Raw genomic sequence first — 25,604 nt, 5'->3', positions numbered from 1 at the left:
GCTTTACACATTGTACCCATGTGGGGAATCGAACCCGGGCCTTCGGCGTGACGAGCGAACGCTTTAACCATTAGGCTACCCCACCCCCCCGGATAAATATTTTAGTGCAATATCCAGCTTTTTGCCAGACATGACATGACCATGGGCATATAATGATTAGTTTGCTGTTGGTTTGTTGTTTAATTGTAGCAATATTCCAGCTATATTGCAGCGGTCTGTAAATAATCGAGTCTGGACCAGACAATTCAGTGATCAACAGCAGACCTACACGGATAGCATATCATGAAGGCAAACTAGTTACTGATAGCATGAACAATGCAACTACCACCAACGTCACATACTTTGATGATTTGTTCGGCCGATGTTCAGTCAAGGGTCGGTTTATTTCACAGAATCCCAAAACGGTGCACATATTTGGAACTACAAATAACATCTTGTAACATCAATAGTATCTTGTACAAATCTCAATAATTACAGGTCTACTTACTAAAACAGAGAATTGATTAAGTCACTTCTAAAAACTTTTACCGGTGAGATGTTTCATATTGAGATGTAAATGTTGGGAGTTAAGAGTCTTACACTTAGTCCTCAGGTAGCGAAGTAGCGTCACTGCTGGATCCGGGTTCGACTCCACGACCTGGTACAGTTAACATCAATAGCTTTATAGTTGGATGCTATTATTCCGGTTTATGATACAAATTATATTTGCGCAAATATCATATTTAAGCAGCTCTTAAATTTGATTACCCATTTTTTTTAGATGTTGGTCATAAACATAACAAATTTAAAGCTCTAGATGTCTTCAGAAAAAATGAAATATGCGAAACCCGAGAAAAATAATGATGTTCAGATCCAAAAGTGTTTCAAATATATTCTCTGAATCATATTTCCGTCATAAACCAAGTATTGACCTGATATTTATGATAACTATGTACGACCATTACATCAATTCTTGTCGTATTAAAGTAATATGATTTATACCTCAGGGCCACCCAGGTAGCGATAATGGTTGTTGCTAAATACGCAGTTCAAGCTCTCTTCTTTATTGCATATATAATTTAAGAAAAGCTATGCATGCCAAGATACACAGAGAAACCCAGTTGTAAGAAATTATGGCTGAGATTTGTTCCAATTATGGATGAGGTTTGCCAGTCACCAGTTGTGGGCGTGGGTTCGAATCTGAGTATAATTCTAGGTATGTCAGCATCGGAGTATTTGTAAAACATATTGCTTCACCGTGTACTATTTCGGGGCTTTTGTCCAGGTTAGGCTGACATGCCGAGTTACAACAGAATTACTGTCCAAAACGACGTTAAACTCAAGGAACTCACTCCTACGTTTCTACGAGTCGTTGGCATCAGTACTTGTCACTGTTAGAGCAGAGTGGAGATTGTAATTTTTTTCAAAAATGGTCATTAATCTTCTTAAAAACTTTTCAAACCACCCTTTAGCACATCCTCGATAATCTCCAGGATATATGTTCCGATAAATCTGCACTATACCCTGGATGCATCTACGGCTCGGTCCGATAATTTTATTCCCTCCCTTGGCTGGATCTGCATTCTCACAGTAATCAGGCAAATAAGCCGTTACAACTGAACGTGTCAGTGTCAACAAAGATATCGGTCGCAGCCGCGGGAAGTTTGCTCGCTGTGCGATTCAGATGTAGTAGGGAAATCATACAGACAAATTGACAAGTCTGAAACCTTAAAAAAATATACACAGGAACTCCTTCTACATCTTTCAGAGTACCTCTGCAATAATTGTGTTGCCAGGTTTAATCGGTTAGATAAAACAAGCGAAAGGGAGTTATGATAGAAACCTTGTGATTGGTACCCTCAACTTCCCGGCGTAAACACCTGATTGGATAAAAAGCCAGCCAAGGGAGGTAATAAAATCATCGGGCCGAGCCGTAGATGCATCCAGGGTATAGTGGAGGTTTATCAGAACAGTCAGTATTAACTAGTTGAACTTTTGATTGTATAGACATATCTTCCAAACCACACAATCAGCTTCTTCAGAATTGAAGACCTAAGTCTTACCTTGTTTCCATTGACAAAGAACACCAGCTTGTCGTCCATAGTCTTATCGGTAACAAGCAGCTCACCACAGACCTTCGTTGTGCCACAGCTAGACAGAACTAAATTGTTCAAAAATAAAACATTTACACAAACTTTATATAGTGTTACAATATCAATAGGTGACATCATGAAAAGAGAGAGGGTGCTTTGTTTAGAGGCAATTGAAATGTAGGTATTAGCATTAGTAATCCAGCATTTCTCAGAACAAAAACATTGGGATTAGTCGTAATTAATTTGCCCTGCATTCGTTCAGCTGATGCCTGGTTGTTTAGTTGACTTAATAAATCTAACCATTGACTTGCTATTTCAATTAAAAATATGATCCGTTTGATTAATGGAAGAGCTTAAGCTGAATTCAAATTCCATGAACCTTAACCGAAAATCATAATCAACATGATTAAATGATTTTTATTCAATTATCAACAAGCATCATATTACAAGCATAATACGAGATGGCATTTGCATGCTAGTTGTTCCTAACAAAGAGCTGTTAAAGTGTGAGGTCAGGTCAAAATGTTGATGTCCAATCTGGGATAGTTTGTTTGTTTGTTTGTTGGTTGTTTACCGCCGCACTCAGCAATATTTGAATCTGGACCAGACAATCCAGTGATCAAACTGTAATACGCAATTGTAATACGATGACATTTGTCATGAGCCTGACCACCCGATCCCGTTAGTCGCCTCTTACGACCAATCTTGGTTAGGCAAACAATAGTCGATATCATTGTTCGCTTTGTCAGAGACGTAGGGCTGCTCTTATCAGTCATTGTCAGTTAGTAGTATAAACAATGAGGGTACGGGACCAGCCTATATAAGGCAAGGAATCAATAAGTATCTATTCCTAACTCATATTCATTTATAAATCCATAACACAACTACTTTTCATCTCCCCTGTAAAAAGGTGCCACAGTCTTACTAGAAAGATTATGTCGTACAGGACCAGCCTATATAAGGCAAGGAATCAATAACTATCTATTCCTAACTCATATTTATTTATAAACCCATAACACAACTACTTTTTATCTCCCCGTAAAGTAGTCATAGTCTTTATCGAAAGAGTTAGCTACTTTTTTACAGTGGTGATAAAAAGTAACCATAGTCTTACTCTTTAGAGTAAGACTATGGTGTATGGGGTCATCCTATATAAGGCAAGCAATCAATAAGTATCTATTCCATAACATAACTACTTTTCACCTCACCTGTAAAAAGTAGCTATAGTCTTACTCAAAAGAGGAAGACTATGTGGTACGGGGGATGGAATCAATAAGTTTCCTATTAATTTGTAAACATATAACTTTTTATCTCCCGAGGAAGACTGTGTTTATGTTTTTTCTCTCACCATGAGAGTGTCACATTTCATGAAGCCGAATGGTATCAAGTCCCTCGATGTATGAATTGTGTATGTTACGGGTTAGATTACACAATCCTATATCTATTACATCATCTTTTGTTTAACATGAAGGATGTTTGTCTATTTAGAGAATTGTTTTCACATATAATATCAACACTGTGTTTGTAACTTTATGATATGTTTACAGTACATGAATTGAAAGAGCAAGCACGAGACCGTGGACTTCGAGGTTATTCTCGTATGAGAAAACATGAATTACTAGATTTATTAGGTTTTAAGTATCAAAAAACACCTACTGTGAAAGAACTAACAAAGCAAGCTCGTGAACGTGGAATGCGAGGTTATTCTCGTATGAGGAAATCTGAGCTAATTGAATTACTGAAAGAACAAAAACCTGTAGAATTACAATTCACACCTACTGAGCATGCTGTAGGTAAATATTTGAGAGGTTGGAAGATGGAAGTTCAAAGAAACATAGACGTTGAAGATATAAAACCATTGGTATTTGACAAAGTAAACGAAGAACTGAAAGATTTAAGAGGTATTAAATTTCAGCTCACGTTAAACATGACACTAGAGAAACAACAGTCGAATGAAACAACTGAATACACCAATGTTTACTTCAGAGGTAATCAAGAAGTTACAACGCAACCAGACACTATCAACTCTTCTATAGACAGATCATTAGAAAAAATGCGAGAAACACTAGAACGTTACACTAATATGGGTTCTGGTTGGGTTGTTGACAAGATTAACATGGTCTGCCTGGATATAGCAAACTATATACCGTTGAAAGGTGGATCGTACTTACCCCTGTCTGAGTATTTCAAGTAAAAAAAAGCTATGGTTAACGTTAAAAACCTAGGCAACAATTGTATGAGGATAGCGATAAGATCCGCTAAATTTCCAGTTGAAAAACAATCCGATAGAATTTCCAGTTATCCAGAAGATGACGGGCTCAATTGGGAAGGTATAGACGAACCCACCACCATCTCTCAGATCCAAAAAATAGAACAACAGAAACAAGACTTAGCCATAAACGTTTTCGGACACGAAGGTAAAAACGTAATAGTACACAGGATAAGTCCTTTATTGTATAAGGATTATCGTAAAATGATCAATATATTTATGATCCAACAAGGTGAAAAATATCACTACGCATGGATAAAGAATTTCAGCCGACTGTTGTACAATCAATCGAAACACAGGGGAAAAGAAACACTTTTGTGAAAGGTTCCTTCACGGGTTTTCTAGGGCTGATCTGCTAGATTCGCACAGGGTTGATTGCCTAGGTGTAGGGGAGACAGTACGAATAGATATGCCGAGAGAAAAAAACAACATCTTGAAATTTATCAACCACAAAAATCAAATGCCAGTACCATATATTATCTACGCCGACTTCGAAGCTATCATTAAACCAATAGATACAGTAGCTCAATCCACTAATCAAAGTTTCACACAAAAAGTACAAGAGCACGAAGCGTGTGGGTTCGGGTATGTGGTCGTTCGTTGTGAAGGTCAAACTAACCCTCCCGTTATTTATAGAGGGCCAGAGACGCGGCTGAAGAATTTCTGAAGTGTTTAAAACACGAAGAGAAAAAGATTATTAAAAAAACTATGTAACAAAACACCAATGCGTATGACCCAAGCAGACCGGGAAGCCCACAACAAAAGCACACATTGTCATGTGTGCTGTAAATCTCTGAATGGTGATTCAGTTAGAGATCACTGTCACATTACTGATAAATACAGAGGTGCGGCTCACAATGAATGTAACTTGAAGCTAAGAATAAATCCTAAACTTATTCATATACCAGTGGTGTTTCACAATCTTCGCGGGTATGATTCACACTTGATTATGCAAGCTATTTCAAAGGTAAAAGGCAACATATCCTGTATCCCAAACAATATGGAAAGATATATATCCTATTCGCTAAACGTGCTACAGATCCAATATGGTCTATGAAAACGTACAATATCAATCGACTGGATATCAAAGACGGGGAACCCAACCTATACTTCTTGAAAGACGGTCCACGTAGACGATTCCTACGTGAGGAATTACAAATCATACCACAGTGATAAAAAAAATATACATACTTATACGATTATCTTTAACAAACGTTTACGTTTGAAGATGTAGTCTTTTTTCTTATCATTAATAAGTTTAAATCGTAATTTATCCGCGCCGTGGGCTTTACATAATCGGTAATGACCTTTAACTCCTATTCCACACACCGAACAAGTATAGTTAGTATAACCTTTACGGTGAAAACAACAATAACCCTCAATGCGGCTTTCATTACCACAAATTTCAGCTTTCCCCATAAGAACCCATTGACAAAGATCTCATTTTTGATATAATAATTTGTGTAATTAGTCTAATTGTTTCACAATTAACACTGTCGATGCTAAACCCAGTGCCACGAATACCAACTCACGATCTTTTTGCCCATCGGAAGGAGTGTAATACTGTGAAATCGTTGGTGCATTGCCTAATGGTTCTAGTTGTTTACCTGTTAGCACGTAGTATTCTTTCATAGCTTCGTCGACGTCCTTGAAAGTTCTAACAGAATGATTTTCGCGTTGTAGTTGATTATTGATAAAATCTAATCTCTTCATGCGTCTCTTAGCATATTCAGCCAGTGCGTCTGCAGTTTTTCTACAGCTATATTGTGTCGTTTCTACCTCAGCCGCGTTTGACTCTCGTAATTTAGAAAATAGATAATTACTCCCGGAAAATGCTAGGGCATTCACAAGAGCTCCACCAACCATCATTGCTATCGTGGCCATATTATATATATTACTTTAAAATATTTTCAGGTATAATACCTTGTTTTATCAGAACGTCCTTGGTGGCCATCGCCATACCAATATTCATAGTAAGCATAGCAATTTCCTGCAGGTCGAAGTCAAGTTTTATATTTCATTTTGCTTGCACAGACTGAACAGACAGTAGTACCAAGCACAAATCTTGTTCATGAAATCGAAGAATAATGTCTTGCAAGTCCAAATACTGACTTTATCTCGTGTAACCTCAGTTACAACTGATTCCAGACGACTCCTCATTCCTTGGATCAATCTCGGGATTTGATTCTGAGGAATCAAGATCCATTCCTTATCCAATGCAGTGATCAATTAAGCATTGCTTAGACTTCTCAGATTCGTCCATCCTAAATGTCGTGCAACGGTCTCCCTCGTCCGGGAGAACTTTACTTCGACTCTTTCTAGTGCGTTACTCAGTGTTATCACTTTGGAGGTGGAAGATCATACTATCAGCTGTCATCACAACTCATGGAAAATCATCAATAATATTTGCATTATAAACAACGTTCACCAACCATATTTGAGGACCTGTCTTTCCTCTACTGTCACCAGGTCTGGGTTTGGTCAATGAACTTTTGATAAAACATTAATCAGACGAAGTACCACAATAATATTAATAATAATGCCATTTTATATGGAGCACAGCTACCACACTTTCCGTTATTATTAATGCAACATTGTACATGTTGAGGTATTTTATGAAATGCAGATGAATGACATTCCACTCAAACACTGGCGGCAAGAACAGTTTAACATAGATTCGTCCACCCTATCACGCACCAACTATAGTCCTTGAGCATAGTTTAGGCTACCACGTTCCTGTCCATAGTTTAGGCTACCACGTCCCTGCCCAGTGTTTAGGCTACCATGTCCCTGTCCAGTGTTTAGGCTACCACGCCCCTGCCCAGGGTTTAGGCTACAACGTCCCTGTCCATTGTTTAGGCTACCACGTCCCTGTCCAAAGTTTAGGCTACCACGTCCCTGTTCAGTGTTTAGGCTACTACATCCTGTACATTGTTTAGGCCACCACGTCCCTGCCTATTGTTTAGGCCACCACGTCCCTGTTCATTGTTTAGGTTACCACCTCCCTGCCCAGTGTTTAGGCTACCACGTCCCTGTACATTGTTTAAGCTACCACGTCCCTGTACACTGTTTAGGCTACCACGGCCCTGTACACTGTTGAGGCTACCACGTCTCTCTCCATTGTTTAGGCTACGACGTCCCCGTCTATTGTTTAGGCTACCACGTCCCTGTTCATTGTTTAGGTTACCACGCCACGCTCATAGTTTAGGCTACCACGGTCCTGTCCATTGTTTAGGCTACCACTACCCTGTTCATTGTTTAGGCTACTACATCCTGTACATTGTTTAAGCTACCACGGCCCTGTACATTGTTTAGGGTACCACGTCCCTGTACATTGTTTAAGCTACTACTGCCCTGTACATTGTTTAGGGTACCACGGGTCTGTATATTGTTTACGCTACCACGGCCCTGTACATTGTTTAAGCTACCACGTCCTTCTACATTAATTGTTTAAGCTACCACTGCCCTGTACATTGTTTAAGCTACCACGGCCCTGTACATTGTTTAAGCTACCACGTCCCTGTACATTAATTGTTTAAGCTACCACTGCCCTGTACATTGTTTAAGTAACCACTGCCCTGTACATTGTTTAAGCTACCACGGCCCTGTACATTGTTTAAGCTACCACGTCCCTGTACATTGTTTAAGTAACCACGACCCTGTACACTGTTTAATCTACCACGGCCCTGTGCATTGTTTAAGCTACCACGGCCCTGTACATTGTTGAAGCTACCACGGCCCTGTACATTGTTTAAGCTACCACTGCCCTGTACATTGTTTAGGCTTCCACGGCCCTGTACATTGTTTAGTCTACCACGTCCCTGTACATTGTTTAAGCTACCACGTTCCTGCACATTGTTTAAGCTACCACGACCCTGTACATTGTTTAGGCTACCACGGCCCTGTACATTGTTTAAGCTACTACTGCCCTGTACATTGTTTGGTCTACCACGTCCCTGTACATAGTTTAAGCTACCGGGGCCCTGTACATTAATTGTTTAAGCCCTGCTTATTGTTTGGACTATCATGTCTGCAGTTCCGTCTGTAGTTTTGCCCGTCTACTGACACCCCTGCGGTGTTAAATTACTGTCCAGGTTTTTTAAAGGATATTTTTGTAAACGCTTTCGTAAAATCGTATAGAATATGAATACATGTATATTTCTAGTTATGTGGATGTGTGTGTCAGGGCTTCAGACTGAGCATAACGTTTACATGATCCTGACAACATATAACATTATGAACCAAACACATTTTAAATCCCGGCGAGTCTCTCACACTGACTTTGACCTTGGGATGAGCAAAAACAACAAGATAAGGACAAGACGGACTTATGGTTAGATAGCAAATGGAAATAAAACGTTACGTTACCTAGCCGAGTGATCACTGCTGTCCTGTAGTATGTTAAGGGCTGCAGCGGAACGATGACATGTTGTAGTCAGAGTCGTGTCTGGGAGATAATGAACTGAAACACTACACCTCTCCAACTCTGACACTTTTTTATTTTACCTGGTAACTATATGTTTACGAGTCACGTTACTTTCAACTTAACCCGAACTTAAATTCCACAAAAAATAATTAAAGCTGCATGGCACATTCATCGCTCATGGCTCCAACCGGACTCAGCATGCATGTTTAACTGACAACGTACATTTTGTTCATACAAATTCATACAAATATCAGTTTGTACTCACTAAATTCAGATTTTATTTACTTAAAATGTATGCAGTGATGCCTGTTTATATATGAACGAATGTTTAGTTGATATCCACCGTTTTGTCTGTTTGGTTACGTGTAGCCCAGTGTGAGCATTCGTGTGTACTCCGTCGGTATATATTATTGGACGTGATCATGTGTGTGAGTGAGTATGGTTTTCCACCGCTTTTAGCAATATTCCAGCAATATCACGGCGGAAGACAGCAGAAATGGGCTTCACACATTGTGCCCATGTGGGGAATCGAACCCGGGTATTCAGCGTAACGAGCGAACGCTTTAACCACTAGGCTACCCCACCGCCCCCTTGATCGTGGGCTCCATGGCCAGCCACGTGTCACTCTTCACGGTTCCCCTTCAGTGTCCAGTGTTCATGTACTAGGTCTTGTTGCAGGCAATACTGCACTTTTAAAGGTTGCTAAACCCGATCACACACATCCTAGAGTGTTACACGATAGTTCGGTGTAGTTGTTTTGGAAGGATAACATTCACTGGTAACACAAGTCTCCATTGTGACCTGTAAGAATACCACTTTGTCATTTACTACTGAGCTTTTTATTGGAGCAGTACATAGCCTACACATCACATAGCCTTTGACGCCAGGCGTACGGTATCACTTTTACAAAATGTCTTCCACTTTGTGTGGAAATTCAAGTCACTCCATGCAGTATTGTTGGATTAAGGGAGTTAGTTTTACGCCGCTTTTAGCAATATTCCTGGAATGTTACGGCGGGGGACACCAGAAATGGGCTTCACATATTGTACCCATGTGGGGATTCGAACCTGGGCCTTCGGTGTGACGAGCGAGCGCTATAACCACTAGGCTACCCCACCGTCCGTAATGTTGGTTTAAACGAATCACGGCATGTCATAGTCATGCATGGCGATTCAGAGTGACAACATATGGTCAACAAAAGTGTTGGAAAAGAGGAATGACTTTATGTCAAATTTCAGCAGCTCCTGCGTTTGGCGAACATATTTTAATGTACGTGTGCTCTCTCTCAATCCGAGTTCAAATCCGTGTATATTCGGGATCAGAATTTGTCCTGTACCTAATGCCTCTCGTAAGATTCCATTCGAAATGGGGATTGGTTGGTCTGGCAATGGATGACTGAATATCTTTGTACCCCAAGGGCAGGGGACTGTGTTTCCTTGTATGCTAGATCCAGACACAAAATTTGATGACTTCAGTTAACCCCACATGCACTCACATGTTCAAGAAATACATTGAACAATATTTATTTGGGGAAAGTTTATTTTCATTACATCCGAACCTTCTTTGTGCTAGTGTTCAGGGTACAGATCCACAAAGCCTTCGTAACCTTACGACCTGTCGTAACTCTACAGTTTATCATAGGCTTACGAATGTCGTAGCGCTACGAACGTTGTGTGGTTCGGGTCCCAGGCTATGATGTGTTGGATTACAGGTCGTGGATTAAGTGTTACGTCTTATGTGTACGTTGCGTACTTGTGCGTTATCGTCGTGCATAATTGACGTAAGTATTTTTTTGTGACATAGCAATCTTTACAGTCCACCTTTGTTTGTTCTTGTCTGAATATGTCATGTATGCGCATGAATAATGTACAAGCAATAATGCGCATGAATAATGTACAAGCAATATCCAAGCCAATAGCGTCCTTGTAGGTTGTTAATAAGGCCTCAGCCATGTACAGAATCAGGTTCATCTACGTGTCTGTGTATAAGTTAAGAATTACCACGCCGGACCGATACAGGTTATAGAGATAGAAGTGTAGGGTATGATCCTAAATGTCGAGATTGCTTTTGCACGAGGGTCTGGTTTGATGCCTTTAGGCCGAGAACGAACGTGCAAACATAACCTTGACTTTGAGGATCACACGCAACTTAAATCGCGGTACACTATTATCCACTCGACATGCATATATACTCATGCCAAAAAATGGTTGTCACCCCCCTCCCAACCCCCACCCCCTCTCCAATAAAATTGAAGGGGGTGACAACCATTATTGGCATGAGTATATATATTGGAGGGTCGTTTCTTATTTTCTTTAGCTGTCAAAAGAAGTCATGAGAATTTGTTTCTATGTAGTAAAATACACCCTGAAGGTGTTGATGATGGTGTGAAAACTATTGGAGGTTAAACTTTAGTTGAAAACAATTGGAAGGTGAACTTTCGTTGAAAACTAGTACTGTCAGAGAGATTCTGTTCAATTTTCAGACTACTGGAGGTTTCTATTATGAGCGCACATGACCAGTCTTCAGTTAAGATTCATCGGGCTTTCTTTTAAATGTAATTCTTGTGGGAGGTCCTGCTCTTCAAAGCTCCACATACCACGGTCTGAACGTGCCCTCCTCGACAGGCGGAAACTAGAAAGAATAGAGTGTTTAACACTAGAAAGTATTTCATGCAACAGGGTTGAAAAACGCGTGTTACATGCTCCACAATGTTGGAACTCGGGTGACCGGGTTATAGTAACATACAAGGGATAATAATCAGAACATCTTGGCAGACCCTAGATCCTTAGATCTTTGAATCCCATAGGGATTCTCTGTTAGAACAGGTCCCTGTAACAACCTTTGCGCGCAGTAAGATGTGAGGAAAATAGATATGTGGTCAGTATCAGTACATGTCACCGTATCCCTAGCGATTAACGGGATGGGGTGTTCTCTTTTTGGTCAGGCTTGCTGACTTCGTTGAAGCACGCCATCTTGTTCCAATTGAGAAGATTGATGCTCATGATATTAATCACTGGATTGTGTGTTCCAGACTATGTTATGTACATACCGCTGGTATATTGCTGAGTATGGCGTAAAACAACAAAACAACATCGTATCTCGACGACGTGGGTCGTTTCCCACATTAATACTCGCCCGTGGAAGATACTGCAGTGTAATATTTCTACGGCAATATTACACTAGTGTAATACCGCTAGACTTATGACGTCATAATGGTTACAGTTTTGACGTCACAATGCTAATGCTTCTGAACCATTGGTATTAGACCTTGGTTGACTCGCGGATAATTGACATGAGAGTCATCACACTGTTGGCAGTTTCTATCAATTTATGTTTCTAGAGTAATAAACAGAATGCTAAACTCGCTTCCTTGAAATACCATTCTTAAATTCGTGAAAGATTTAGTATCAAACTCGCTTTCGCTCGTTTGCTACCAAATCATTAACTCGTTTAATAAAGATGGTATTACACGGAAGGTCGTTTAGTATCCTGTATATATCTGTAACTGGTATGTCTGGCCAAGACTCGATTATTAACAGACCGTAGTCGTCATATAGTTTGAATAATGCTGAGTGTGGCCCTCAGCAAATATTGATCAAAGGACCAACAGTATTTCGAACGCTGGTATTGATAGTCCGTTTTGGCGCTGTATTATTCTACAAAACTTGTTGTTTTACCTGTTTGGTAAACTGATCCCGACACGCCATGCGGATCCTCTCGGGCGTGGCTGGACTGTCAAGACGGAACTCACGGCGCTCCCCAGCGTCCTCTCGCGCCGACTTGATGGCGTCCTTAACGGCGAAAAACACCGACGACGCCAGGAACAGAGGCGGTTCACCGATAGCCTAATAACAAGGATATAGAGTTGAGGAAGAAAAGGTGATTAGCCATTGTTTGTCATACTTCATGTTGTTCCTGATCAATGGATTTTCTGGTCCAGACTCGGTTATTTCACAGACCGTCATCATATAGTTGGAGTGTTACTGAGTGCAGCGTTAGACAATAAGCATACAAAATCTATCGTCATAATGCCCATGCATGGGTATGTTAATACACAAAAACTTGTCAATATACATAAAGAGACAGGAGTAACTTTGACAAATATATAGAACTGGTCTCCACCAACATAGGCGTGTTTTAGGAGGCAAGTAATTGGATCGGTGTTTAGGAACCGCCGATTTGGTTGATGTATGTCATCGTATCCCAACTGTGTAGGTCCATGTTCATGATGTCAAGCATTACATAGAGACTGTCATTAGATAGTGGGAATATTGCTGCGAGAGGAATTACAAAAATAACAAACAATCCAAAATAGATACTACTGCTGTATGCATAGATTGGTATAATTCAGATTATGAATAGCGCTGTAAACTCCAACCTTAGACGAGTACACAGCCTTTGGGTTGCAGCTTTCCTTGAATAGACTGACGTTGAATTTTATCGGAATGTTCCTGAAACTGGGGATTTTGTAGGTCCCTGGTCCCCGTGTCAAGATACTTCCAGAAGACGTGGTCTTGTGTTGTTCTAAACAGAACAGCCCGTATCCCTAGAAATCAAACGTCAACAGTTTTATATACTGTTAAATATATTTCTCTTTATCTTAAGTGTAGTTTACTGGAAGCTTGTCTCTTGTTCTTCAAGTCATAAAACAGGAACGGGTAACGTAAAGTACATTCAGCACTACCTGACTTTAACACCTCCTTTGTATGTGCATTTATCCTTCACCATGTACATGTTTTAAGTGTTCGTATATAGTTTGTACAAGACAGGAGTTACCGTGCATACAGCTTAAACCCGAACCTGCATAAACGCTCCTTCTATTTGACCAATATCAATTGCAGGATTGAGACTCTTGCCAACATCCATCACAATGTCAGTCTGTAAAACCTGAAATACAGACAATGTATTAACGTATAACTATCTCTTTCGTTCTTCTTGAGCTTCCATTGGGCTTTAGTGAAGTTGTACATCCATCTGAAAATTCAACCAATGGTCCCCAGAGTATTGTTGGTATCTGAAACACCCAAACAAATGGTCCGCAGAGTATTGTTTTGTGTCTGAAACACCCAACCAGTGGTCAGCAGAGTATTGTTAATATCTGAAACACCCAACCATTGGTCACCACAGTATTGTTTTGTATCTGAAACACCCAACCAATGACCAGTATAGTATTGTTGGTGTCTGAAACATCCAAACAAATGGTCTGCAGAGTATTGTTTTGTATCTGAATCACCCAACCAATGGTCACCAGAGTATTGTTGGTATCTGAAACATCCAACCAATGGCCAGTATAGTATTGTTGGTATCTGAAACATCCAACCAATGGCCAGTATAGTATTGTTGGTATCTGAAACATCCAACCAATGGCCAGTATAGTATTGTTGGTATCTGAAACACCCCACCAATTGTCACCAGAGTATTGTTGATATCTGAAACACCCAACCAATGGCCAGTATAGTATTGTTGGTGTCTGAAACACCCAACCAATGGCCAGTATGGTATTGTTGGTATCTGAAACACCCAACCTATTGTCACCAGATCATTGTTGGTGTCTAATTGAAGGACCAATAGTTCACAAACCGACAGTGATGGCGGTTTTCTCTTGATGTCATTTCGCGTCCATGACAGTTTGGGACTCACACTATCATCAATTGGGTGACAGGTTGCAGTGGTATGTATCTGAGATATTACAGCCCATATAATCTCCCTCCCTATTTCAACAAATGAGTTCTGAACATTATCGCCTCACCTCAGTGTTGCCTGCATTACATTATCAATATTATTATCTATAATAATAACTATTCGTATCGTAACCTGATGGTCGCCGGTGAGACAGTCGATCTCCACTTCAGAACACGCCACTCCAGTTGTGAAGTAATTGTAGAAGCTGCCCCTCCCTGTGGTGTGGTCGAATCCCGCCTTATCTGTTCTGAATTTGCAACTTCATTATTGCATATGAGTGGAACAAAAATACATTGAAAGGATATATCTGATTTTTTTTAAAGTACAATGAACCCGGGTTTTTGAGTAAATGGTAAGCACCTTTACTTCTGGACGCCTGATCTTTGGTATCATCACTGGATACAGCTACAGATAATATTGTGGCCATCTATTGCTTCTGTTCTTGGGTATTCATGAACACGGTGCTGTTGTTCGGCCAGCTGTCCTTGAATCATAATCATGTAGAAAAATAGGCCATGATTTTAAGGGGGTATCAATTTTGTTCTGGCGAGCTGGGGGTGGGGGTGGGGTGTCATCAATTATTTGTACACACGTACAAGGGGGTCATCAATTTTGTACATAAAAATATGTTTAGAATTATGCTTAGAAATTATGGGTAGGGGAGGGGGGGTCATTGATTTTGTACATGACATGCAGGGGGGTCATTTATCTTTAGGGGGGGGTTCATTCACATTGTACATGCTTCACCATAAAAATCATCATCACCCCCCAGCCATAAATTTTGAACGGTCCCTTAGGTCAATATAAAGATTAAGAGTGACATCACATTATCCTGACGGGAACCTTGACATCAACTGTCGGTAGTCAACTTCCCCTTCATGCCGGGCAATGATGTCACCATTTCACAACTTGAGGTACAATATTGCATGACTTTCTACATGTTTAAGAGCGTCACACGACTCTTGCTCAAAGGTTCTTTGCAACAGGTTATAAAATTAAGGATACAATAACTCTATATAAAAATATAAATGTGACGTTTCACCAAAATAGTAGCTGCCCGGATTCTCTTGTCTTCCTATATACTTGACTTGGCCTTGCGTGTATCACTGGCGTCACCGACGGGGAAGGAAATACACACCTTTTCGCGAACACCTGGCCCCGGGGTCATGAACGTGACTTAAGTCTAAAAATTGCTTGGGGCCTGGTATCATCAATATTAGATAGTGATCGATAAACATCTTCATGACATTATCTGAATCCTTTTATGGGTTCTGCTTTTATCAACTAATTACGGAAAAAGAGTCATCGTGCCTGAACCAACCAGTGATATATGCTTCGGATCTCCATCTACCGACGAAATTAGTATACTTTTATGTTTATTTGAACGGCAAACGAATTTGTTAAGAAACATATACAACCCTAAAACCAAAATGACAATGGGAAGGCTGGCGGTTGAAGCGTTCGCTCGTAAATATTTAAAAAGAGTACGTGAAACACCTGTAAAATCCCGTTGCCGACAAATGTATCCGGTCGTAGTAGGCGGCTGTTACCTGTAATATTCCAGAAAGATATTTAGATTAAATTAAAGACTAATTTGATATATTTATTAAATATTACATTCTATCAAAATACCTCAGGCTATCGTGCAGGTTATCATCATTGAAGAACATACTTATAAACATTGATTGAAACAGTGTAAGCATATAGTGCATCAAAATATATAATTTTTATTGTACATTGTCATTGGTTACTGGGAGCTCGCTAAATGACGGCATTTAAAGGTTCCATGTATTGCGTGCACAGTTTCGTGACAATAGCGAGCTGACACGAAATATCAATGCACATGTCGATGTTGAAATCGGTGAGTCATTGTTTACATTTGGCCATGTAACGACAGCTTTCGTGTCTCAAAACTGCTTAAATAACGTGTTCCTCTCTAAAAGTAACGAACACATGGGCGGATTGATCCATAGTATACATATATGGCGTGTGACCAAGTAGTGGGGGCCGCCATTGTGCAGTCCATGTCGGGACCAGTGAAGTCCCAGCGCAGCATACCCCGGGAACCAGTCTGAGAGAGAGTGAGTGTTTGTGGGAGGACATTAGTAGTGTCGTTAGGGACAGCACTGTACCACTGCTTGATTAATGACCATGCATGTGAAAAGTGGAGCGGTCAGAATCACATCATCGTCGTAGTTCACGCTCACCCAATCTTTGAACGTTCCTTTAGGGTTGGCGTCCCTATATGGCTGCAGTCTCTCAGAGAGGATCTCACAGGCGTTCTGGGAAATGGAGAAAACAGTAATGTAAAGTGAAATGTGGGGACAACAGGTAAGAAATATTTCCAGTAGGTCGTACGCTGCGACAAGGAGAACGGAACAACTTTGAATACGGCTGTCAAACACAGGTTTTGACAATTGTTGCTGTTGATTCGCAAGTTGAAACTGGGACGGTGGAGTAGCCTAATGGTTAAAGCGTTCGCTCGTCAGGCCGAAGACCCGGGTTCGGCCCCTCACATGGGTACAATGTGTGAAGCCCATTTCTGGTGTCCCCCGCCGTGATATTGCTTGAATATTGCTAAAAGCGGCGTAAAACCACACTGACTGACTCACTCACTCAGTTTTCATGTTAACTTTGTATAAATAAACAGTGTGAAACTGTTAATTATCTTGTTACGTGAGATATGACGTGAGATGTGACGTGAGATGACCAAGGCAAAAACACACACCCCTTTATATTTACAGAGTTCTGGAATTTTCCATAATATTCTTGGTTATTCTAGGTTCACACTGTCGTACGATTCGTTACGAATGCCACGATTGGCCATTCGTAGCTGATCGTGGAACTTCTCTGAAATTTCTGGTTTGGAGTAGTAGTAGTAGTAGTAGTAGTAGTAGTAGTAGTAGTAGTAGTAGTAGTAGTAGTAGTAGTAGTAGTAAAATGTTTATTAAAGTGTCACACGCACAACATTTACAGTAAAGTACAGAATCTCATAAAACACTTTAAAGGAAGTCAACCAGCCATACATGGGCTTACGAGACACTATAAATACATTATAAGTACATTAATGGTACACATGATAGAATATAACATGGGAGATAGAAATTTTGTCAGATTGTAGATAAGACACACTGATAACAACAACAGACTCCTCGATGAAACAACAAAAGAGAAAGAAAAAGAATAACAGGGTATTCTTAAAATAATCATGATAAAATAAGTCCAAAAATACAAATGCGTAAATTAGATATATACTGTATATATAAGATTAATGTTATTCCGCCATTTGCCGTCTCTTAAACATTTTATAAAGTACATTTGCTAATTCTTTGGGTAAAACATCGGAATTCATTGTATAAAAGAATTTATCCTCATCACAATATGATTAAAATTACCGTTGCTTTCTGCAGCTGCCTTGAAAAGGTTAAATCTAATGTCCTTACAAAAACTACATTGGATCAAAAACTGAAACTCATCTTCAATAAAATATGTACAAGCATTTTTACAATATTTACATAACCTCTCTTCAAGTGGTATAGAAGGCTTGGTATATCTACCTGCTTCAACATACAGTGGTCAAATTCCACATCTAAACTTAGCTGACATACAACGATGGTCTCGAAAGATAACATTTTTTCCATAAAATTCTACAGCATGGGAGACCTTAAACTTTCTGTAAGTTCGTAGCTTATTCCCATTAACGTTACCATCATCACCCCAGAGCTTAGGGCGCCATTTTGATACGTCCTCGTGAATTAAAACTTCTTTAAAATATTTTACACCAGATTTAGTTTCCCAATTATTATTTAACAAATGGGCACAGTTATATTGTCGAACGATACTCATTAACTTGTTGTCCCAAGAGGAAGTAATCACATTTGCCCACCGATGAATTACATATGGCAGCCGATGTTGATGCAAAGATTTCAATCTTAATAAATATCTGAAACCCTCTACCTTTTGTCTTACAGACACTGAAAACCATCCCATTTGGATGCGAGATGATGCGAGTCGATACGTTTTGATACGATTTGTTGCGCTTAGGTGTGCTATTGTCACGATCTGATGTCCCGATAACATACGTTGTAATAGGATTGTCGCTATCGACTCCATGATTGGGTCGCGATCTGACACGATCATTACGATCGGGGTCCCCGATTTGGGAAGATGTGGTACGAGCAGGTACGTTCCGATACGTTCATCACAAACCGATGCACTCTGTTGCGATAGGATACGATTGTGGTCGCGATGTCTTTCACGATCACGATCGGGGTGGTCACGATATGTTACGATATTGTTACGATTCAATACGATCTGATGCGATGATGACGATTGACAATTAATCGTGTTGATCGTTGAAAATCTTTGAACCGTCCAAACATTTTCTACGATCAACCCGATTGCTACGACTGACCTGATAGGATCAGGGGCCCGTTCCTCAAAGCGATCGTAGCGCTAGGGTGATCGTAACTCCCATACTTTAACATAGACATACGACTGTCGTAGCGCTACGATCGCTTTGAGGAACAGGGCCCTGATAGGTTCACCACGATTAGTCCACGATTAAGACCACAATGTTAATCGTGATAGTGTGAACATAGCATTAGGCGATACTGGAATAACCCGTAGGATCTAGAAAAACTTCCGCACCAGTCTCGTCACCCAGACAACGTATAGCACATTACTGCCATCTACTGAATCTTAACAGATACTGTGCATTACACGTATTTATTACTGTTTCAAAATGAATAATACTGCCACATATACAACGAAGCACATGTGATGCATGTGGTCTCACCTTAGGCACGTGAGTTTGTTCAAACTGCCTCTGTTCACCAAGCAGAAAATGGGTTCACGGTTGTATAAGTCATGTGACTATAACCTTCTAGCGCCTAACAGGCAGCTTGGGTTATCCGGGGTAATAGGAATCAGATTCTGATTAAGCGCCGCAAACAATCACTTGGTGTTTGGAGACTGTGCGCTATAGAAGATGACTTATTACTATATGCATGAAGATCCGGATTAGAATTGATCTTCAGTAACCCATGCTTGTCGTAAGAGGCGACTAACGGGATCGGATAGTAAGACTCACTGATTTGGTTGACACATGTCATCGTATCCCAATTGTGTAGATCGATGCTCATTCTGTTAATCACTGGATTGTCTGTTCCAAACTCGATTATTTACAGGCCATATTGCTGGAATATTGCTGAGTGTGGCGTAAAGCTAAACTCACTCACTCACAATATGCACAATAAATATAACATATTTGATACATAATCAATAATTATGTCACAATACCTGAACAGCGCCCCCATTGAGATCAGACCCAGTGCTGGCGGCGGTGCCACTTGTGAAGTGGATTTTATCAGTACACACGTCCTGGGTGTAAATGTCCTGTGCAGGGACTCCAAGGGAGCGACTGGCCACCTGCAAGAGGGTAGATGGAGACGTTGTGGTTGTCTCACAAATTACGGAGTAGTATGGTAGCCTAGTGGTTAAAGCGTTCGCTCGTCACGCCGGAGGCCCGGGCTCGATTCCCACATGCGTACAATGTGTGAAGTACATTTCTGGTGTCAAAGACGGCGTAAAACCATACTCGCTCGCTCACTCACTCACTCACTCACTCACTCAATCAATCAATCAATCAATCAATCAATCAATCAATCAATAAATCAACCACTCAATCAACCACTCAATAAATCTTGATTGCCAGTTCCTCGACGTCTTGCATCCAGATGGATTTCACATAGACTGTGTTTAGGTGATGACGATGGCCGTGTCTGGTATTGACGACGCCTGCTTCATTCCCCACATCACCGTCGTCGGCCGGATGTGCAAGATATGTACACTCTCTCTCTGTCACTAGCACATTCTACCTGTTACCTGCTTCATCTTAGTGTGCAGCCCTTGCCCCATCTCAGTTCCACAGTGGGCAAGCATCACCGAGCCATCCATGTAGACCGTTACCAGCGCACATGCCTGGAACAAATAGATGTTTTATATATTGAGTGAGTATAGTTTTACGCTGATTTTAGCAATATTCCAGCAATATCACGGCGGGGGACACCAGAAATAGGCTTCACACATGGTACCCATGTGGGGAATCGAACCAGGGCCTTCGGCGTGACGAGCAAATGACTGGTATAATAATGATTATTTATATAATTCCTTTCTTTTCTGCAACAAGTTACATTTTATGATATACCCTATCCCACTAGAACATAAAATCATCTGCCGTGGGTCCGAAAGTGCCAGTAGCTACTAGTATCTAATTTATGAAGACATTTAGATCCAAAACACAAGGTGTAATCACAAATAGTCACTCATCCTCGATATTCGTTTGGGAGATCTGCACTTGATTGATTTGGTTTATTTGTTTATTTGTTTAACTCCGCACTCAGCAATATTTCAGTTCTATGGCGGCGGTCTGTGAATTATCGAGTCTGGACCAGACAATCCAGTGATCAAAATCATGAGCATCGATGTGGGAACCGATGACATGTGTCAACCAAGTCAGCGAGTCTGACCACCCGATCCCGTTAGTCGCCTCTTATGACAAGCATGGGTTGCTGAAGCCCAATTCTAACCCGTATCTTCACGGTTCAACTGCTCTTGAAAGCAAATAGATGCTAAACAACAAGATACCCCAGTAGTACATTAATTCAATAATGCTAATTACCGAGATAAACGTTAAATATGATAATCTTAACAATGCCAGTAACCGTGTACATATGGCGTGTCACCAAGTAGTTGGGGCCGCCATTGTGCAGTCCTTGTCGGGGTTAGTGAAGCGCCAGCGCAGTATACCCCGGGAACCAGACCAGACTGTGCTAATGTCTTAAGAGAAATCAGCGGCGATAAATACTCGTTAGCCCACCACTCACTCACTCACATTCTCTGTGCTACCACACCTGGTTCAGAAAGTCCAAGGGGAGCTCCAAACGAAATTCCGTACTGGGTAGGTATGAGCGCCAGTCCTCTCTTCTTCCAACGATGTTTGCTTGCATTCATTCAATAAACATGTCAGTCAACATTCAGTCAAATATATTGAGATACAAATTACAAAAAAAATTGACATAAAATTTTTTGTACGTTAACTGTACTTTAACTCGGAATTGACAAAATACTCACAAGAGAGCTTCATGAATGCTCCATTGTTTTTTACAAAAGTTGTGACATATTTTGTAAAATGCAACTGAATTAACCAATTACAAGTAACAATAATTGTAAATATAGACGACCTGTGTTGAACACACCTGTTAAAGTCGTCCACGTACTGTCGTCTAACGACGTATTCTGACTGACGAAGACATTGTTCCCACATGCGCCGGACATTGACGTTCTTGACCTCCATTCCATAGTAGGTCAACTGACCTTCCTTGTACAGATTCATTTCACGTACCTTTGGTGCGCAGAGAATATTTGAAGTAAACGATTTTGTGTGAACACATGTTTGAGTTTGACGAGGTATGATCATGAGTGAGTGAGTGAGTTTAGTTTTACGCCGCTTTTACCAACATTCTAGCAATATCACGTCGGGGGACACCAGAAATGGGCTTCACAAATTGTACCCATGTAGGGAATCGAACCCGGTCTACGGCATGATGCTTTAACCACTGGGCTACCCCACCGCCCCAGGTATGATAATGACATCGGTTGGTGGTCTTCATGGCACATTTTAATAAAACAACAAAACCCATTCCATTTCCACAAGAAATACCTGCTAAAGCAGAGTCGACTTACAGTGCTGTCCGCAGCAAACTACATTTATAACGAACTCAAAGGGGATCATTAATTATAGTTCGAGATATCCGTAGTTCGTTCGCATTTCAATAAAAATATACAGCAAGTGATCGGAATCCAAAGGTGAGGTGAGGTGAAATTGGATTTTACGTCGTACTTGAGAATATTTCTCTCATATGACGACGTGCATGTGTATGTGTATGTGCGGCTGCTTGTACTAGCCCAGACTTAAGCTGGTTTTATAGTGCTAGCCCACTGAGATACCATGCCGCAGTGAAGCATGAACACCTCACTCAAACGCATTATACTGACTCCGAGCCGACTAGTCCCTGTTGTACCCATTAATGCCGAGCGCCAGGCAGGAACCAACAAGTACCATATCTTAACGTCTTTTGGTATGACGCGTTCGGGGATCGAACCCACGACCTTCCGCTCTCCGGGCGGACGCTCTAACCACTACACCACGGAGGCGGTCTCGGAACCCAAAGAAACAATTCGTTAATTCGTATTCGTTACACACTGCGTTTGTTTATGAATCACTACTATGACGATACCAGGTGTTTTCGAAAAGGTATAAAACTTAATAATGTATTCAACTTTTTAAACATGTTATAAATAGACTAAAAATATCAGTCAAATGCAAAATGGCAATAACGTTCAGTATATGTAGATATACAGCGATAACAAAACGAGTGGATCCGCTCGTGAATAAATCAAAAAGTTTAGTAATAATGATCTGGAATATTTCCATATTCCACGAATTTAATGATTTATTTGTTACACACAGGACGGGATAAGAGTGTGATCCATGATGACAAAGCAATCAGATGAAAGGGAGATAACTCTGTTACGACTACTTTATAGATGAAAATAAACAATTACAAATATTCATTTGAAAAGAAAACTTATCCCAGGACACCAAATAACCAAATTTATCTCATAAAGATATTCAGAACACGTGTGTAATAATTTTCAACGTTTTCCTGTCATAAAAATAATACATAAGCTTAAATACCAACGTACATCAACAGGTGATCTCCCTACGACGTCAGCTACAGCATCCATCCACGTCTCCGTCACCAGCATCGCCTGAGGTGCACCGAAACCCCGGAATGCTGTTGCCGAGGCAATGTTAGTTTTACACACATACCCTGTCACCTTGATGCTGGGGATGTTGTAAGCGTTGTCGCTGGAGCGGAGAGAACGGGCCATCACCTAGTAACCGACAGTGTCGACTATTTCAAATTTTGTCATCAGTTCTCATTTTGACTAGAACACAAATACTAGATAAGCACTGGTGATGTTTTCCGGTTCATCATCACCTGCATCACGTGGCTGACACTCCAAGATTCAGGCGAACAAAAATTGAAAGCAACGTTAAACTCAGCTTACGCTTTTCAATTTGTTCCAAAATACTTTCACTTCTTCATAATACGTTTTCCAGTACTGCCTATTTTATAAAGGGGATTATTCCATACTTCTGATTGAACATATTATTATGAATTAGGCATTACAGCACGAATACTTTTAAATTTGAAACCATCATTTATCATGACTTTCTTGAAGGACCTTGATTACTATTGTTTTACTATACCTTTGTTTCCATCGTAACGACAACTACGCATGACGAAAGTAGGAAAGAATTTCTTTTGTCCTGAAAGCTTTTAAATCTCTCTCTCTCTCTCTCTCTCTCTCTCTCTCTCTCTCTCTCTCTCTCTCTCTCTCTCTCTCTCTCTCTCTCTCTCTCTCTCTCTCTCTCACACACACACACACACACACTTTCTCTAAAGGCTTTATGTTCGCAAATCAATAATCAGATGCAATATTATTTTTGGGGTCAACCTCCATTAACTCTGCATAGCTTACTGAATGTGAATTCTCCTCAGTGCATCCGGCATTTGAGAAGAGATTGACCTCGAGCGCCTTGACCAGTCCAGTCCTCGTGAATCCAACCTACAGGGGGTACACAAATGCGATCAAAGCCACACATCTACAGAACTAGATTAAAAATCAATAACATCAATTGTCGGTGTATTACCTATCAGTATAGGACTTAAAGGAAGCCATCGACACATGTCCAATGGCTGGAGGACCTATAACAACACGTGACCTACAGACTCATGAATCCTCCAGTGCACTTCGCTGAAATATTCCGATCCAGCAATATCAGTTGTTGGTTATTTTTATAGAACGGCGAGGAGACATTTGGTCAGCAGACAGTCCCTTGCCCACTGCTGCATTTGCTAGGAGTATCTACGAACAGACACGCGGGTAAGGGGGTTTCCTTTACCTTCAGAAAACTAACACGTTTCGAAATAACCTGACCTTGTACTTGTCCAGAGAGTTTCAACATGACCTGACTGTGTTCTTGGCCTCATAGTTTCAACATGACCTGACCTTGTTCTTGGCCTGATAGTTTCAACATGACGTGACCTTGTTCTTGGCCTCATAGTTTCAACATGACCTAACCTTGTACTTGGCCTCATAGTTTCAACATGACCTGAACTTGTTCTTGGCCTGATAGTTTCAATATGACCTAACCTTGTACTTGGCCTCATAGTTTCTACATGACCTGACCTTGTACTTGGCCTGATAGTTTCAACATGACCTGACCTTGTACTTGGCCAGATAGTTTCAACATGACCAGACCTTGTACTTGGCATGATAGTTTCAACATGACCTGACCTTGTACTTGGCCTGATAGTTTCAATATGACCTGACCTTGTACTTGGCCTCATAGTTTCAACATGACCTGACCATGTTCTTGGCCTGATAGTTTCAACATGACCTGAACTTGTTCTTGGCCTCATAGTTTCAACATGACCTGACCTTGTTCTTGGCCTCATAGTTTCGACATAACCCGACCTTGTACTTAGCCAGATAGTTTCAAAATGGCCTGACCTTGTACTTGTCCTATATTTCTTAACGACCTGACCTTGTACTTGGCCAGATAGTTTCAACATGACCTGACCTTGTTCTTGGCCAGATAGTTTCAACATGACCTGACCTTGTACTTGGCCAGATAGGTATGTCTTGTCCCTGTCATCACCATGTCGTCGTCTCGGTCTAACATGCACCGGACCGGCCGGTTCAATCTGAAATATAGACCATTCCTATACCCATTCACTTACAACACCTCTTTGTTAAATTGGTTTTGACGCCTGGTTTCAAATGATGCGACTGGTCCGCTCTTATGATGACACAGAAAACATAAACTTTGAAAAAGCACATGATGTCTACATTTCCTTCGCTGTACTGAAACATCATGACAATCCCTTTTATGATAGACCATAACAAGAATGATGAACAGAATATAATAAAATAATCACAATAACAATCATTAATCGAATATATTGCAACATTAGAAGTTATAAATGGTGGCATGTCACACAAAGATATATTGGACTTA

The 25,604-nt window shown here is 40.6% G+C and overlaps 2 pseudogenes; both read right to left on the bottom strand.

The window, feature by feature from the left end:
• Nucleotides 1-2,137, bottom strand: part of LOC124283230 — a 29,852-nt pseudogene extending 27,715 nt beyond the window's left edge.
• An 8,823-nt stretch (nt 2,138-10,960) lies between these two features.
• LOC124283195 overlaps nt 10,961-25,604 on the bottom strand; it is a 40,602-nt pseudogene continuing 25,958 nt past the window's right edge.

The sequence above is a fragment of the Haliotis rubra genome, unplaced genomic scaffold (genome assembly GCF_003918875.1).
Source record: "Haliotis rubra isolate DU_JTF1 unplaced genomic scaffold, ASM391887v1 Scf310, whole genome shotgun sequence".
Lineage (NCBI taxonomy): Eukaryota > Metazoa > Mollusca > Gastropoda > Lepetellida > Haliotidae > Haliotis > Haliotis rubra.
This window is presented reverse-complemented; position numbering and strand designations above follow the sequence as displayed.